Source organism: Coenobita brevimanus, chromosome 85, assembly GCF_032717465.1.
Source record: "Coenobita brevimanus isolate Jiangsu-jjx chromosome 85, ASM3271746v2, whole genome shotgun sequence".
Lineage (NCBI taxonomy): Eukaryota > Metazoa > Arthropoda > Malacostraca > Decapoda > Coenobitidae > Coenobita > Coenobita brevimanus.
Window position 1 is genome coordinate 10,035,033 of NC_137038.1, and position 16,364 is coordinate 10,051,396.

A 16,364-nucleotide genomic window follows, 5' to 3' on the forward strand; every position below is an offset into this window, starting at 1 on the left:
TGAGTGGATGGTGAGCGTCCTCACCTACAACAGATATATATATATATATATATATATATATATATATATATATATATATATATATATATATATATATATATATATATATATATATACAAAAACATTAAATTACATGTGTGTACAACTGAGTCGATATGTGTATGCATGTACAGTATGTGTGCAGTGTGTTTGCTGGGATAGGCAATGGAATTGGCTTCGAAGACGAAGGGTTGATAATTGGTGTTATTGATGAAAGTATATTCATGTGTGGAAACGCCTGGTTACACACACACACACACACACACACACACACACACACACACACACACACACACACACACACAGACAGACAGAGACAGAGACAGAGACAGACAGACAGACAGACAGAGACAGACAGACAGACAGACAGACAGACAGACAGATAAGACTGAGATAATGGAAAATGACGACTTAGAGTAACAGAAGGAAATAATGATGAACTGCGGTAAAGAAATCTGAATTGCAATAAAGTGACTTAAAGGCGTTTATTAATTCATTTATCTATACGTACAGTTGAACTCTAGCACTAAACGTCTAGAGAGAGAGAAAGGAAAATAAATAGTAGATAGTCTAATAGATTTAAAGAGAGTGTGACAGTACAGGTAGATAGATAGATATACATACCAAACAAATACTGACTGATGGATGGATAGACAGACAGAAATGGAGATGCAGATGAGCAGATAAACAACCAAACAAATAACCAATCAAATAAACAAATAAATAAATAAACAAAATCCTTGGTTGACCCTGTGATATTGATGCCCTAGAAGTGTAGAATGGTGCTGTGTGTGTGTGTGTGTGTGTGTGTGTGTGTGTGTGTGTGTGTGTGTGTGTGTGTGTGTGTGTGTGTGTGTGTGTGTGTGTGAACGGATGCATGTGTCAGAATGTTGGCCTACTATTCCACTGCGTCTGTTTCACACGTGGGGCATGTCCGTCACTTTCCTCCCTGACGCATCATGGCAAAGTGCATCATTTATGGAGAGAGAGAGAGAGAGAGAGAGAGAGAGAGAGAGAGAGAGAGAGAGAGAGAGCAGGCCTGTAATTTTCAACAGAATTTCGAGGGGCTAGGCCAAATGTATATACCTCTGTACTACAAACTTAAAATTAAATTTAAGCTCTTAAGTTTGCAGACCATCTGATATTTTTCAGTTTGATTCTACCTAGAAATTGATGTTTAATGAAGCATGTATGTTTAGTGATGGAGGTGGGTGTTTAAAAAAGGCTTCACTTTCTGCCAGTCTGAACTTTCAACTCAAACTGTGAATTAGTTTAATAATTTGGCCATTTTACATTTTTGTTGCACTATGGTGCATTTCTACCAAGATTGTTCTTTCACACCTGCGGTAGAATTCAGGCTGAAATATACCGCCCTGCCTTTATTCTTATGGTAAGTATAAAGTAGTCAAAATCTAAGTACTATTACGATTTAGTTTATGATCAACTTGGATCAAATTTAGAAATATTTGATCAAACACACGTAGATTTGTTTGAATTTTCAACAAAACTACCCAAGGTTTTTCTTCTATTTCATTTTCAAGTTCAGCCTAATAAGCCCCCAATCATAGCTGAAATTCTGACAAATTAATATACAGAAAACATTGGGGGCTATAGCCCCCCTAGCCCCCCAGAAATTACGGCCCTGGAGAGAGAGAGAGAGAGAGAGTGACGATACGTGTGTGAAATAAATGAGGGTTCTCTAGTGTGAATTTGACCTGCACATATATCGGTGTGTATAATAATATTATGCAGGTGTGCATGCGTGAGTGGTGCATGCCTGAACAGGTGGTGTGTACGTGTGAGGGTGGTGCGTGCGTGCGTGTGTGTGTGTGTGTGTGTGTGTGTGTGTGTGTGTGTGTGTGTGTGTAAGGTTGAGTGTGAGTGTTATCATCAGGGCAACAACAGGATAAGTGCCGCTTCTGATATCACTTGTTGACAGGTTAGTTCAGATTATTCCCCCTCACTCCCCTAACCCCATCCCCAGCCAGTACCCCCAACCCTTTCCCACCCCCCTCATCCCCTCTTAACCCTTACCGCTTCCCTCTCCCTCCTCTCTCACTTCCCTCTCCAACTCTTACTCCTTCCCCCTCACTCCTCTCCCACTCTCCTCTCCAACCTTTACCCCTTCCCCCTCCCTCCCCTCTCACCACCTCACCTTTCCAGCTCAAGGCCTCCCCTACGACCTGTCCTGAAGAGTGGTGCCATGATGGTGTGTGTGTGTGTGTGTGTGTGTGTGTGTGTGTGAGAGAGAGAGAGAGAGAGAGAATCATAAGTTACATAACACAGTGCTGCCTCCTTATGATAACAAGATAGATAAATGGATAACAGAGAGAGAGAGAGAGAGGGAGGGAGGGAGAACAAAGTACCGTTTATCTTGTTATAAAACCATTCATCTGAAGACCACTATAGAGAGATAGCATTTCCTCCCATCTGGTTTTCAAGCCAGTTTCTATAGTGGGTTTGTTTCCACCTGCCAAAGATCAGTATTTTGCTCAGTTAATGGCCAAGTGTAGTCTTGATTTGGGTAGTAACCAAGGAGACTCATGTCTGTCTCATAAATACTGTTCACCTAACTTTAGGCAACCACAGCTTAATTTTCATATTGTGAGAGTGGCCCAGTTTCCTCAAATGAAAACAAATTGACCATGGTTAGAAGCATAAGTTGTCTATTGATTCATTTTTCCGCCAGACAAATGCTTTATTTGCTAGTGTATATTGCCCTCAGATGACCACAACTACAGCAATATTTTTAGTCCCTCCAAATTCTGACACGCTGTAAAATAAGTCACTTATCTTAGTGTTACTGTTGTACTGGGAATGTTTTCAGTGGCGCGCGCGCGCACACACACACACACACACACACACACACACACACACACACACACACACACACACACACACACACACAAACTATTTCTCTATCCATTTAGCTAGCTAGGCAGCTAACTTTACCAAGACGCCTTATTCTCGGAAGGGGTAGCTACAAACGAACTCCATAACACCGTGTCCTTCATCATCAGTCTGCCCTCTCTCCAGCTCATACCTCTTCTCAGTACCTCTCTACCTCATATTCCCATCTCATCCTCGGCGTTCCCTTGACACTCCTCCCCCCACATCTTAACATATACTATTTTAGTCAGTCCCTCATTCTCCAGTCACTCTGTATGGCCAAACATCTCATAATGCTTATTTGAACATCCACATCAACATACAGCATTCCTTCACTTCCTCATCCATCCATCTGTCTCCCCATGTAACCCCACATGCTCTTCCCAGATAACCTATTTCCAGAACTAACCAGAATTGACCAGTTCCCACACTAACGCACGGAATTAACCACTTTCCACTCTAGTGTGTAGGAGGAGTGATCCATGTGAGCGTGTAAGAGTGTTGTGCTGAATATGTTAGACAGGTTATATGCATTACGAGGTGAATACTGGCATGCTAACCACACAGTCACCGCAGCATCATATATATATATATATACAGTATATATATATATATATATATATATATATATATATATATATATATATATATATAGTGTATATAGGATAATCTCATCAGCCATTTGAGTGTCCACTGCAGGACCGACCTATCCCAACCGAAGCGGGGACGATACAGCCAATGTATCTCTACCAAGTGGCTTAGGCTGTCTGGTAGAGATTGTATGTAGGGTGAGAAGTGCTTGTAAGTGTAATTGTAGTGTTCGAGTGGCTTTGGATGTGTGTGTAGTCTGTAAACCAAGTGTAATCGGCCCGCGCAAGCCGACTGGGTGCAAGCATACTATACAGTATGCGACACTGGTTCAACCACAGCACCCCTGATGTCCACCAACACAGTACATGGCCAGAAGAACGCTCCTAAAGTTTATTACCCTGGCGGGGCGCGAACCCTCGTTCCTCAATGTACGAAAACGCACGCTTTACCACTGTCCCACAGAGGCTCCCTATATACTGTGTAAATATATATATATATATATATATATATATATATATATATATATATATATATATATATATATATATTGCCAGACGCCTTAATCCCGTACGGGGTGGCCACAAACAAATCGCCTTCACGTCGCCATGTCCTCCGCCATTTCACTGCCCTGCTCCCAACTCACACCCCCTTCTCTCATATACCTCTCCACTCCATCCCTCGATCTCATCCTCGGCCTCCCCCTCCCTCTTCCCCCTTCCACCTCACTCACATACACTCTCTCCGTCAGTCTCTCACCCTCCATGCTCTCCACATGGCCAAACCACCTCAGTGTGTTCCTCATAACGCTTGCTATCACATCCACATCCACGCCACAACGCTCCTTTATATCCTCATTTGTCAGCCTGTCTCTCCTTGTGACTCCACAGGCTCCTCTTATATAACTCATTTCCACAGCTCTCACTCCTGACTTGTGTCCTTCCAGCTACGTCCAAGCTTCACATCCATATGTTAGAGTTGGTATCACAATACAGTACTGTCATGTAGTAACTTTTTCACTTCCATGCTCACTTCCCTGTTTCTTATCACTACTTTCAAGGAACCAGCAACTTTTCTTCCTCGTTGTACCCTTTCAGGCACTTCAAACTTCCATCCTTACTCATCACACTCCCCAGGTACTTAAACATACTCACATTTTCCATTTCCTCACCATCCAATCTCACTGTACATTCACTGACTTCACCTCTCTCAAAGACCATCACTTTACTCTTCCCTACATTCACCTTTAGATTTCGTTTCTTACACACTCTCTCAAACTCATCCACCAAGCCTTGCAGCTCCCCTTCGTCTTCATTTAACAACACAGTATCATCTCCAAACAACTTTTATATATATATATATATATATATATATATATATATATATATATATATATATATATATATATATATATATATATATATATATATATATATATCACATTATAGCCAACAGGACAGCTGAGGGAGGAAATTTAAGTGAATTGTTCTTATCTCAAGATTCATGCCGCCACCCCGTGAAGGGTTTCATACTGCATAAGTCTAGTGACAGTGAAAGTCTATAAGGTGAATAATCAATATCTGCAACTTTCCTTTCTTCCCTTAGAAGACGACCTGTAACAGTCAAGTGTCCTCTACATCGTCAATTAACAGCGCTGTTCGGTGTTGTGCGGTTAGGAGAGTTACATTTTTAGTTACTCCTGTTTGTCCTAGAAAACTGAAAATATTTTCTTGGTGGGTCGGTGTGGAGACTTGCTCCCCGTCCTCCGACATTCATGTTTGGTTCCTAGGGTGCCCATGACTTACTTTGACCTGTATCTAGAGTATCTAGTTTATTTTGTCTATTATTAAGTTCTTTCCTACCCTAACAGCAGCGTAAGGACCAGGGTTAGAATACTCAATCCTTCTATTGAATGCGGGGGGGGGGCTAGCCTCGCTACCCCGAGTGACATTATGTGAGTAATAAATCCCAACAATCCCTCGGATGTAATGCAAATGCGGTTGAGGGTGAAACATACATGAACCCTCAGTACGAAAATTCAGAGTGAGCATGTTTGTAGGCAACATTTTCCTGGTACTTCTTGAAACCCCTATATTACACACACACACACACACACACACACACTCACCGTCCTTCAAACTCCCCTCGCTATCGACCTATCTGTTTTGGTACTTAACCATTCACTTCCCTTGTATTAGCAGCCACTTTCTCACAGTCTCCAAGCCGCCGTAGACTCTCTCTCTCTCTCTCTCTCTCTCTCTCTCTCTCTCTCTCTCTCTCTCTCTCTCTCTCTCTTTCTTTCTTTCTTTCTCTCTCTCTCTCTCTCTCTCTCTCTCTCTCTCTCTCTCTCTCTCTCTCTCATTTCATCACCGTTCCCAAGCAGCATATCGTAATCATCACTCGTTTCTCGGGAAGGATTTCTCCTCGATAAAACTATTTTGGTTGATAAGTGAAAGCAGACAAATAAGAGTGGGAGATAGAGATAGACTGACAGATAGATAGACAGATAAATAGGTAGACAGACAGAGAGAAACAGAGAGACAGACAGACAGACAAAAAGACAGAGACATACAGCCGGACTGAAGAAAGCCAGATTATAACAAGTCACAAAGAATCTGACAAGGATAAACACTTCTTTCTCACACTTCCATTTACCCACACACATTCACACAGACACTTCAAGCGGGCAGGAACAGGCCTTGGAAAGTATTCAGCTGTTTTTCCGTAAGGACAAACCTAAACGATGCACGTAAAGTACTTTTGATTTCACTTACTTCCAGAGACCAGAATATGAACCTAAATTTTGTATGTCATAAAGCTCTGAGTTAACTATAGTCCTATCACCTTAGCTTGGCCCAGATATTTGTCTTTTTGCAGGTTATTTCACGTATCTCAGTGGCATAATAAGACAATGTTTTGGTTCAAAATCTTTTCATAGTACTTCTTCGTGATTAACTACATATTCAAGTGTTACTCTCTTGTTACAACGCAGTATTCAAGACGGAGAGATGGGAATTTTAGGCCAGATTAGAGGAAAAAGAGTATAGTAGCCTGTGTTCGATTATTATTATTATTATTATTGTTATTATTATTATTATTATTATTATTATTATTATTATTATCTTGTTTTATATGATCATTTTTTTTCTACACGACTAGGGATGGATATATAGTGAGTTCAATGAACAAAAAATCTCATGAAGAACACACCCCCGCTCGCAGATATAATATACTGTAGTTTGGTGTGACTAGAATGTGGTGCTGTGTGATGTGATTGTCATAATGTGTGCGTGTGAATATGTATGTATATATGTATGCATGTCTGAATGTCTGTCTGTCTGTCTGTTTGTATGTATGTATGTATGTATGTGTGTGTAGTAACAGTGTTAATAGTAGTATCAGCATTATCAGTATCAGTAGGGTGCAGTACGTCATCTTGTGTACGTACGTGTGTGTGTTAAATAAGTAGTGTGTGTGTGTGTGTGTGTGTGTGTGTGTGTGTGTTTTGACTGTTGTGGTGTCCAGAGGTGATGTCACAGTGTGTGTGAGTATGCGTCTGTACAGTATGTGTCCATAATAGTAGGGCACATTATGTGTGTGTGTGTGTGTGTGTGTGTGTGTGAGCATCCTTGTAGTGTACGTTATCTCTCTCTCTCTCTCTCTCTCTCTCTCTCTCTCTCTCCCTTTCGTGTGTGTGTGTGTGTGTGTGTGTGTGTGTGTGTGTGTGTGTGTGTGTGTGTATCCTTGTGTTGTACATTATCTCTAACCCTGAAGTTGGTATGTGTCACTCACTCTAGGTCACTCCGGCCCCACCTACAGTACATCTACACCCACCTGCACCACCTCCCACTTTCCCACGTACACTACACCCACTTAGGCTCCTACACACACCTACACTACCTCCTGCACCCACCTCCACTACCACATACACTACTACTTACTTTGCTATACCTGCACTACCAACACTACTACATACGCTCACTTATTCTGTATCACCTACGTCACATGCACTTACATACACACTAACATATACACAAACACCCTTCTGCACTGTAACCCTCTTCACAAGCAGTCAGCATGTAAATAAATCACTTAATAACACATGATTCATAGATATGGTGATATCCACGGGGGAAAAGGAAGCACGAAATCCTGAAGATGTAAATACACGAAAGCGCTTGGGATATTCAGTGTTTCCTTCTTCTCTGTGGCTATCAGCATATCTTTGAAGCAGTCAACATATTCACTTTATCTGAATTTTGTTAAACCATCTTTCACTTATCTTCAGGGAGTCACTGACATATAACATCCCTATTAGTAACCAGTCCTGAAATAAATAACCGTTACATAATTCAGTATAGAAGGTTGGGTAAAAATACCCAAACGGTGACATGTGAGGGTGTATTACGGCAACTGTTGGTGAGTGTGAGAATTTGTTAGTCTCAGGGATCGGACTCTGGTGCACATGAAAAAGATGTCTAGTACTGTCTGCCCCTACTCAGTAACAATCTGTCCTCACCTGATAAACCACCTTCCCTTTTATACTGTACTCTACCTTGACCATTCATCTGGTTTTTGGACCCGTTTAAACTCCAGGGCAACTGTACTTTAATCTTCTCGACCATATCTCTGAAGGTTGTCATTTGCGCTAATGTATAGCATATCAAGGAATATTAAAGAGGAAAGGCAACGATTTACTGAATGAAATGTGAGATAGGAAGGAATACAGTACCTAGCAGCCAAGCGTAGGGCTAAGACCAAGGTCTATACAGGATGTCTCGTGAGTCTTCGTACTACCTTCAAGAAGCAGTTCTAGGGCGGATTTAGAGTAAAAAATGTTACATCAACATGGGTCTAATTCTTAACCACTACGAAGCTATAATTACTGATGGTCTTAGAGGAACACCATTTGGCCCTTAACAGCTGAGAAATGGGTCTATGTTGATAGAACATTTTTTACCCAGATTCAGACATAGAATCACTTGAAGTTGGTACGTCAGTCCCTGGACACTGTACAGGGCAAAGACCAGGGCACAGACAGAATAAAATTTATTATTTACCTTTGTAACTTCTTTTCGACCAGACATAATTTCACAGTCTCATACTCAGTTAATTCTACGGTCTCAGTTTATCTTGTTGAATAAAACCAGAGAGGGCATACCTCCGCCAATGCCAATAAAATTTATTATTTCTTCCTACGTCGGTATCCAGATCCACCTAAAAACTAATCAGCTCATTCTTAACCCACTTCCCGCCTATTCACCAGATTTCATTGAAACCCGATAACTTTTTTCTTTATATTTCAAACACAAACAGACACGAGTGAATACATAACCTCCCTCCAGCTTCTTGACGGAGATAACAACTTGTGACATATTACTCCATAATCATTATTTTTTATTTATATCATCTTTATATGGACATACAGTAATTTATTAAAACAGCAAGCGTGAGAATGTTAATGCGTCAGTGCTCCAAGTTTCGCGTGTGTCTTTTGTATGTACCTCTCTAATACAGTGGCGCTCACAGATATGTTGAGGGGCAGGGGCTCTGACGAAAAAAAGAAAAATGGTTACCACATTCCTTGCCGGTTACTGTGAGAGAGAGAGAGAGAGAGAGAGAGAGAGAGAGAGAGAGAGAGAGAGAGATACACAGAGAGAGGGGGGGGAGAGAGAGACAGAGACAGAGACAGACAGACAGACAGACAGACAAACAGACTGACACAGACAGATAGATAGACAGGCAGGCAGACAGAGAGAGGAAAGGAAGGGGCAGGGTAAAGTTCAGGGGAGAGAGGGGAGGAAGGAGGGAGGGGGTATTACGTTTTCATCACGTGTACACAGTGTGGATGACTTCGTGCACAAATGCATACACACTTAAACGTACACATATGAACACATATATAAACGTAAATAAAAAAATTAATGAATGTATTGACAATGTTCATGCATTCACTCTCTCACATGCATACCATGTACACAAAAGCATCATATACAGTACATTTGGCGATCTCACACATGCATATATATACATGCACACATACACACATCTGTCTATATATCTATCTATCATGAAGTGCGATAGCACTCCGTAAGTAGGAATGGCGCAGTTTCAGAGTGCCGTCCTCTCATGTAGGGTATAGGAGCATTCGCAGGAAAACGGTCGCAAACTTCGTTCTAAGCTTATGAACTAAAAGACCTTCGCTATGCAAGTACGAAACTACTCGCAAAGTCTTGCTAACCTTCGTAGGAGTCGCAAAATCGAACCGCAAAAATATCGATTTAGTTCTTTCTTTCTTCCTCATCAGTCGTAACTCCAAAACAATTAGGCGTACGCGAGCGTATTATACATAAAAACGTTGCTTGTCAAGTGTAGATGTTTCTTTTCATGTTTAGAAAAGCATTCAGGCTGCGGTTCGCGAGTTACGGCCTGAAAAACCGCATCGCGGTCACCCGTAAGTGCGCCATTTTGCCCAATATTGGTTAGCTACAGCTCGCCGACAGCTCAGGCCCAATTTCTCACAAATAACGCGACGAGTACACGCTGCAACTGCCAGACTCACGCGTGCAGATCTTGAAGACCAAGTGGCAGAAGGTTCACGCTCTGTCACTTCGTGTGCAAGGGCCACTAATTATGAGCCCCTCACTGCCCCTCCGCACACCCCAACTCTCTTACAGTGAGATTACGCCCCCTAAGGCTGGGTTATCCATGCATGCCTCACTCAGATTGCCTGCAGGGACCCTGAACCCGCCCCCACTGTCACCAAAGTGATGAGTGGCCCCTCTTACGTCACTTCTTAGACTACAAAGTTAATCGCCACCATGTCGTCCTGTCCAACGCCATTTCACTGCCCTGCTCTCAGTTCACACACCCCTCTCTCATGTATTGTACTTCTCCATTTCATCCCTTCATCTCATCCTCAGCCTCCTCCTCCCTCTCCCCCCCTCCACCACTCTCGCATGCATTCTCCTCGTCAGTCTCTCGCTCTCTATCCTCTCCGCAAGGCCAAACCACCTCGTTGCATTTCTCCTAACTCTTTCTATCACTTCCACATCCACACAAGTCATTTTCACTTCCTCATTTAACAGTCTGTCTCTCCATGTAACCTCACATGCTCCCTTCAAATAACTCATTTCCACTGCTCTTACTTTTGACTTGTGTCCTTCCAACGAGGTCCAAGCTTTACTTTCATACGTTAGGGTTTTTATCACAATACTGTCATGCAGCGACTTTTTTACTTCCATGCTCACTTCCCTGTTTCTTATCTCTACTTTCAAAGAACCAGCAACCTTTCTTCCTTGTTGTACCCATTCAAGTGCTTCACCCTTTAAACTTCCATCCTTACTCGTCACGCTACCCAAGTACTTAAACTCACACACATTTTCCATTTCCTCCTCATCCAATCTCACTGTACATTCAGTGACTTCACTTCTCTCAAAGACCATTACTTTACTCTTCTCTACATTTACCTTTAGATTCCTTTTCTTACACACTTTCCCAAACTCATCCACCAAGCCTTGCAGTTCCTCTTCGTCTTCACTTAATAATGCAGTATCATCTGCAAACAGTACAGGGAGTTTCCAAACACTGCCCTCTCTCATTAGGGCCACTCCAACATCTACTGCCCTACCTTGTATCTCTTTTATAATCCCATCAATAAATAGACTGAACAGCCATGAGGACATGACACAACTCTGTATCAATGCAACATTCAAATAGAAGAATTCACCCAGTTCACTACCCACACGCACTGTAGTCTTGGCCCCCCTCATTCATACGCTTCGCGGCATTCAACAACTTTCCATTTACTACAATTTCATATACTCTTAATACATTCCACATTCCTTGTCTATCCACTCTGTCATAAGCTTTCTCCAAATTCATGCAGGCCTCATACAGCTTCTTTCCCTTCTCTAGAAACTCTTCCACTAAAGATCTAAGAATGAATATCTGATCTACACTTCTTCCATTCCTTAAACCTCCCTCTTCTTCTCGAACTTATTCCTCTGTTATTTCCCTAACTCTGTCAATAAGTATCCTACCATGTACTTTTCCTATTACACTAAGAAGACAAATGCCCCCGTGATTACCACACTCCTCTTTTTCCCTTTTCCCCTTGTACAGGGGAATAATTATTCCTGACTTCCAATCCTCCGGGACTCTACCTTCCTCCCAAGCCAATCTGCACATCATCCACATCCAGTCTACTGCTATCTTTCCCCCCATGCTTCAGCATTTCGCCACACACTTATATCAATTCCTGGGGCTTTCTCCATTCTGACTTTCTTCATTACTTCCAGTACTTCCATCCTACTGACCTCCCTCCTTCTCCCAGCCATTCTCCAGCCACTTATACTCGCATGACTTTCATTCTCCATGTTCAACAATTCCTTTGTGTTGTCTGTATCTGCTCACTTCTTCTCCCCGACTTACTTCTTTATCACCCTGTATAACTCTCTTTACCTCTTTCCAGAACATTTTCTTACATTCCCTCCACTTTACACTCAAATTCCTTCCAAATTCTCATCCACTTTCTTCTTACTCTCTCTTACTAATCTTTTCACTTTTCTCTTCCTCTCCACATATAACTCAGTCTTCCGTCTCTGGACTTCCTCCACGTCCCTGTTTCTCATCCACTCGCTATATGCTTTCTTCTTTTGTGTTTCAGCATGTCTCATCTATTAATTCCACCGTACTTTTCCTTACACCCCCATTCGTCTTCTCTTCACCCCACACGTCACCTCACATGCTGCACAGATTTCTTCTGTGAGTATCTTGAACATACCTTCCGTGCCCCACATCTGCTCCAGATCATATTTATTCAGTCACTCCTTCACATCTCTTATATTCTCCTTTTCCCCCCATGCTCTTGCAACCTTTCTACCCTCTTTGCATGGACTACTTCCTCCTGTCCTTCCCTTCTACTTCTTCATTTCATTTGAACCTTGACTTGCACCACCACCATGTGGTGGTCAAAAAGTCCACTCCCCCAACCTCTGTATGCTCTTGCGTCCATTACACACCTTCTTAAATCTTAGGTACTCTTACCTGACAAAGAAATATAACCCCTCCCAGCTCAGTTGATGGTCAGGTGTAGTCGGACTGCAGGACAAATTTGGCAAGTAACCAAGGAGATTCATTCCTGCCTCATAATTAAGGCTCATCGAATTTCACGCAACCACGACTTAGTATTAGTGTTGTGGGAGTGGCCCAGTTCCATTACAAGGAGAGAGAGAGAGAGAGAGAGAGAGAGAGAGAGAGAGGTGTAAGCTACACAGACACAATTTTGTCACCCACTTTATAATAACAAGGCAAAAAAAAAAAAAAAAAAACGGATAACAGGGAGAGAGGGAGGGAGAGAGGAGGTGGGGAGGGAAGGTGAAGAGAGAGCTTATTCCACCTTTTACATAACAAGACACCACGGAACAACAGATAACAGAAAAACACCCCTTATCACCATTGTTCAGCCTTGTGTAACACCTGGATAATCCCTTCACCTCAAAGACCCCATTTGTCCCCATTTTTTGTACTAACAGACGATTATCTTTAGCTCAGGAGGGTCACAAGATGAAGAATATTAATAATCTAAATTCTCTAGTTTGAAAAGTGTTTCCTAAGTTTAAAAAAAAAAAAAAAATAGAGGCTGTAAATAGTGGATATAAAACAAAGCAAATGACCTCTCACTGGGAACTGCTAAAACCCCTAAAAGAAACCCTAGAAATAGCTTAGAGGGAGTGTCTAAGAATAGGAGGTTAGGTAATGGTGTTTTTGGAGAGAGAGAGAGAGAGAGAGAGAGAGAGAGAGAGAGAGAGAGAGAGAGAGAGTTTTAATACAACATACTCTTATTTTAACTCCTTGCAGTACGCTTGACGTCTTTTTTAATGTATTCCCTTTAACGACACACTATTGTATTTAAGTGACACCCCATAACAGAGAACACCTTAAAAAAACACTATAAGTTCTCTCTCTCACGCCTTTCAGTGTCGTCTTCTTCGCCATCGACGGACGCCATCGACGGACAACTATGGTATATACAGCCTGGCCGAAATATGGCCCAAGTTAAGGTGAAAAAACTATAGTTGTGGAGTTCGATTTGGTGAGGAAACTGACCACTTCACTAAGATGGCGTGCTTTCCATTTTGCTTCGTCCACCAACAAGTGATTTTATTCAAGACAGTAAGTACAGGAGTGTGCAAAAGTTAGAGTACAATTCTCTGCGAGCACTGTGTCCTGCATTACATATATATTTCATTATTAAACGGTGGAGAGCATCATTCCTTCTCTATCTCGTTTCTTGCTTGTCTCATATTGCTGTCACGTAACACCCTCCATTGCCACAGCCGCCAGAGAAGTGTTGACGAACATTTACACATGCTTGTACCTGTAATACCAAAGGGGTTATTGATGGTTTCGTATTATTACTCTGATCTGAAGTCTCTCCAAAATAGAATAAGATCATTTTGAGATAACAACGATACACACAGTATACCAGACTAAGTCCCGACATTTAAGGCAAGGATGACCAACCTCGCGCGCCCTTGAGTAGCATTATGTGAGCAATAAACCCCGACAATCCCTCAGACTGAAACACTTAAAGGTACTGTTGAAGCCCCCTGACCCACTACCCCACCAGGCGTCCTTTGGGTTATATGGTTACCACCCAACGTAGCAGACTGTTTCATTGATAACAGAAAACGATGTAGCTTGTCACTTATTGTAGTCACCTGAAGGTATAAGTACAGAGAGTTCAGTGGATGGTGGGAGCCCCTACCTACCACTGCAGTATTTTTCTCTCACCTGTATCCCTTTTGCTCTCTCTCTCTCTCTCTCTCTCTCTCTCTCTTTCTCCACCACTGATAATGTGTTCCAGGTAATCATATTGGAATTATCCATCACTTATTGCCTTATGCTATTTAGATTATACTAGTTTGAACTTCGGAACGATGACACCTCAGGTCCACTCTTCCCACCGACAAAGTTTTAAATTGCTTAGGAAAGAACTTTTGTAGTGACGGGACCCTATTTTATATTCATTCATTTATTTGCCTATTTATATTTTTATTTAATGGCCGTCTATTTTGATGATTTATTTGTCTGTCTGTCTGTATGTATGTATGTATTTATGTATTTATTTATTTATTTATTTTTCATGTTTCGACTGATTACTTTATTCGGCTTAGGGAAGACTTCTTGTGGTTAATATTATTCTGTACTTGTGCGTGTACCCTTTTGTTATCCCATTATTTTCAGTTTTATATAAGAAAAAGAAGAACCAAAGACTGGAAGACTGCAAAAAGTAGTTCTTTCCAGGTAAATGTGAGAGAGAGAGAGAGATAGATAGAGAGAGAGAGAGAGAAGGGGGAGAGGGAGGAAGTGGGAGAATTACATATAGCTCATAGCCTTGTTTCTTGCGTTATAATACCGCATAGATGAATCCGACGTAATGTTACAATTAGTTGTATTCTGAGTGGTTCTGGAGATGCCGCGGCACCTCTTCTTTAGCGATTTTACTGGTTCTTTTCATTCTCCTCTGTGTTATGCATATCATTTTAATATCGATGCAAGTTTACGTCAATAAAATTTAAAAAAAAAAATGAAGTACAAATGCAGAATAAATCGCAAAGGAAGGGGTGTTAAAATTGACGCTTACTCCATCTCGAATATGGCATGACCTGCTCCGTTGTGATTTACTTAACATAGCACGCCTCAATATCCTCATAGGTTAATCATAGATCTATCAATAATGTGCAGGAAAACAATTGTTGCTATTGCGTGAAATATATCATTGAGGAAAAGGTTACAAAATTTTGAGCCAGGGAGACCACGAAGCATTATGTCACTGAGGTGTAGGAAAGGGTTACAAAATTTCTAGACAGGAGCGTGACCCACCTTTATGTCGACAAGTGTAAATTTATATTAGTGCTGTTTTGCAGCCCCATCATCAATTTTTCCTCATTTTTCTATTTATTATCTGTTTTCGTATTGTTCTGCTGAGCCAAGTGTTTGAAACAGTATGACGCAGAGCTCTTCTGTAGAGATAACCAGCGGTGGCCGGTGCTCGCGTGATGACAACACCAGTGACATCACGGCCGACACCTTTATCAGCTGATCAGGTAAACAGACACGGCCTCTTATCTTGTCCACGCGCTGCAAGGGGAAAAACATGTGGTGCGAGTGAATTGTCCTCGTTTGACCTCAAAGCACGCAGATGGCAGAGTCGATTTCCTCTTAGATAAGCAGGTTCTCAAAAATTCTTCCCTTCGCAACAAGTTGTGTTTGCAAATAGGAATTGAATATACCCATGTCTCTTATTCTTCCCCCGAAAATAAATAAATAAATAAATAAATAAAAGGATAATTATAAGATTTTCCTTTCTCTCTCTCTCTCTCTCTATCTATCTATCTATCTATCTATCTGTCTATCTATCTATCTATCTCTCTTTGAGTGATGGAAAAGAAGACAGAATGCTTATTCTTCCAGTGTATTCTGTTCTTCCTCCAAATCAAAATCTGAGTAATAAGAAAGGGGGTTTATTGGTGCCCCCGCGCCCTGGAACGTATGCGGTGCTGTAATATTGTCACATTAAGTGACATTAACTACAAAAGATTGAAAATTTCCATGTTAACCATGTTAATGTGGATGAACTAAATATCTTTTCCACATCACTTCCTGTTGATTATTATCATGTTCAAGGGTTAATATCCTGTTACAACTCAGCACGCAAGATGAAGAGGTGGCAATTTTAGGTCAAATAAAACTGGATAGAGTATAAATGTCTCCCAGATACCAAAACTCAACACATTCAATAGATATATCCCCATAATTCAGTCAGTTCCTCCTAAAGGAAC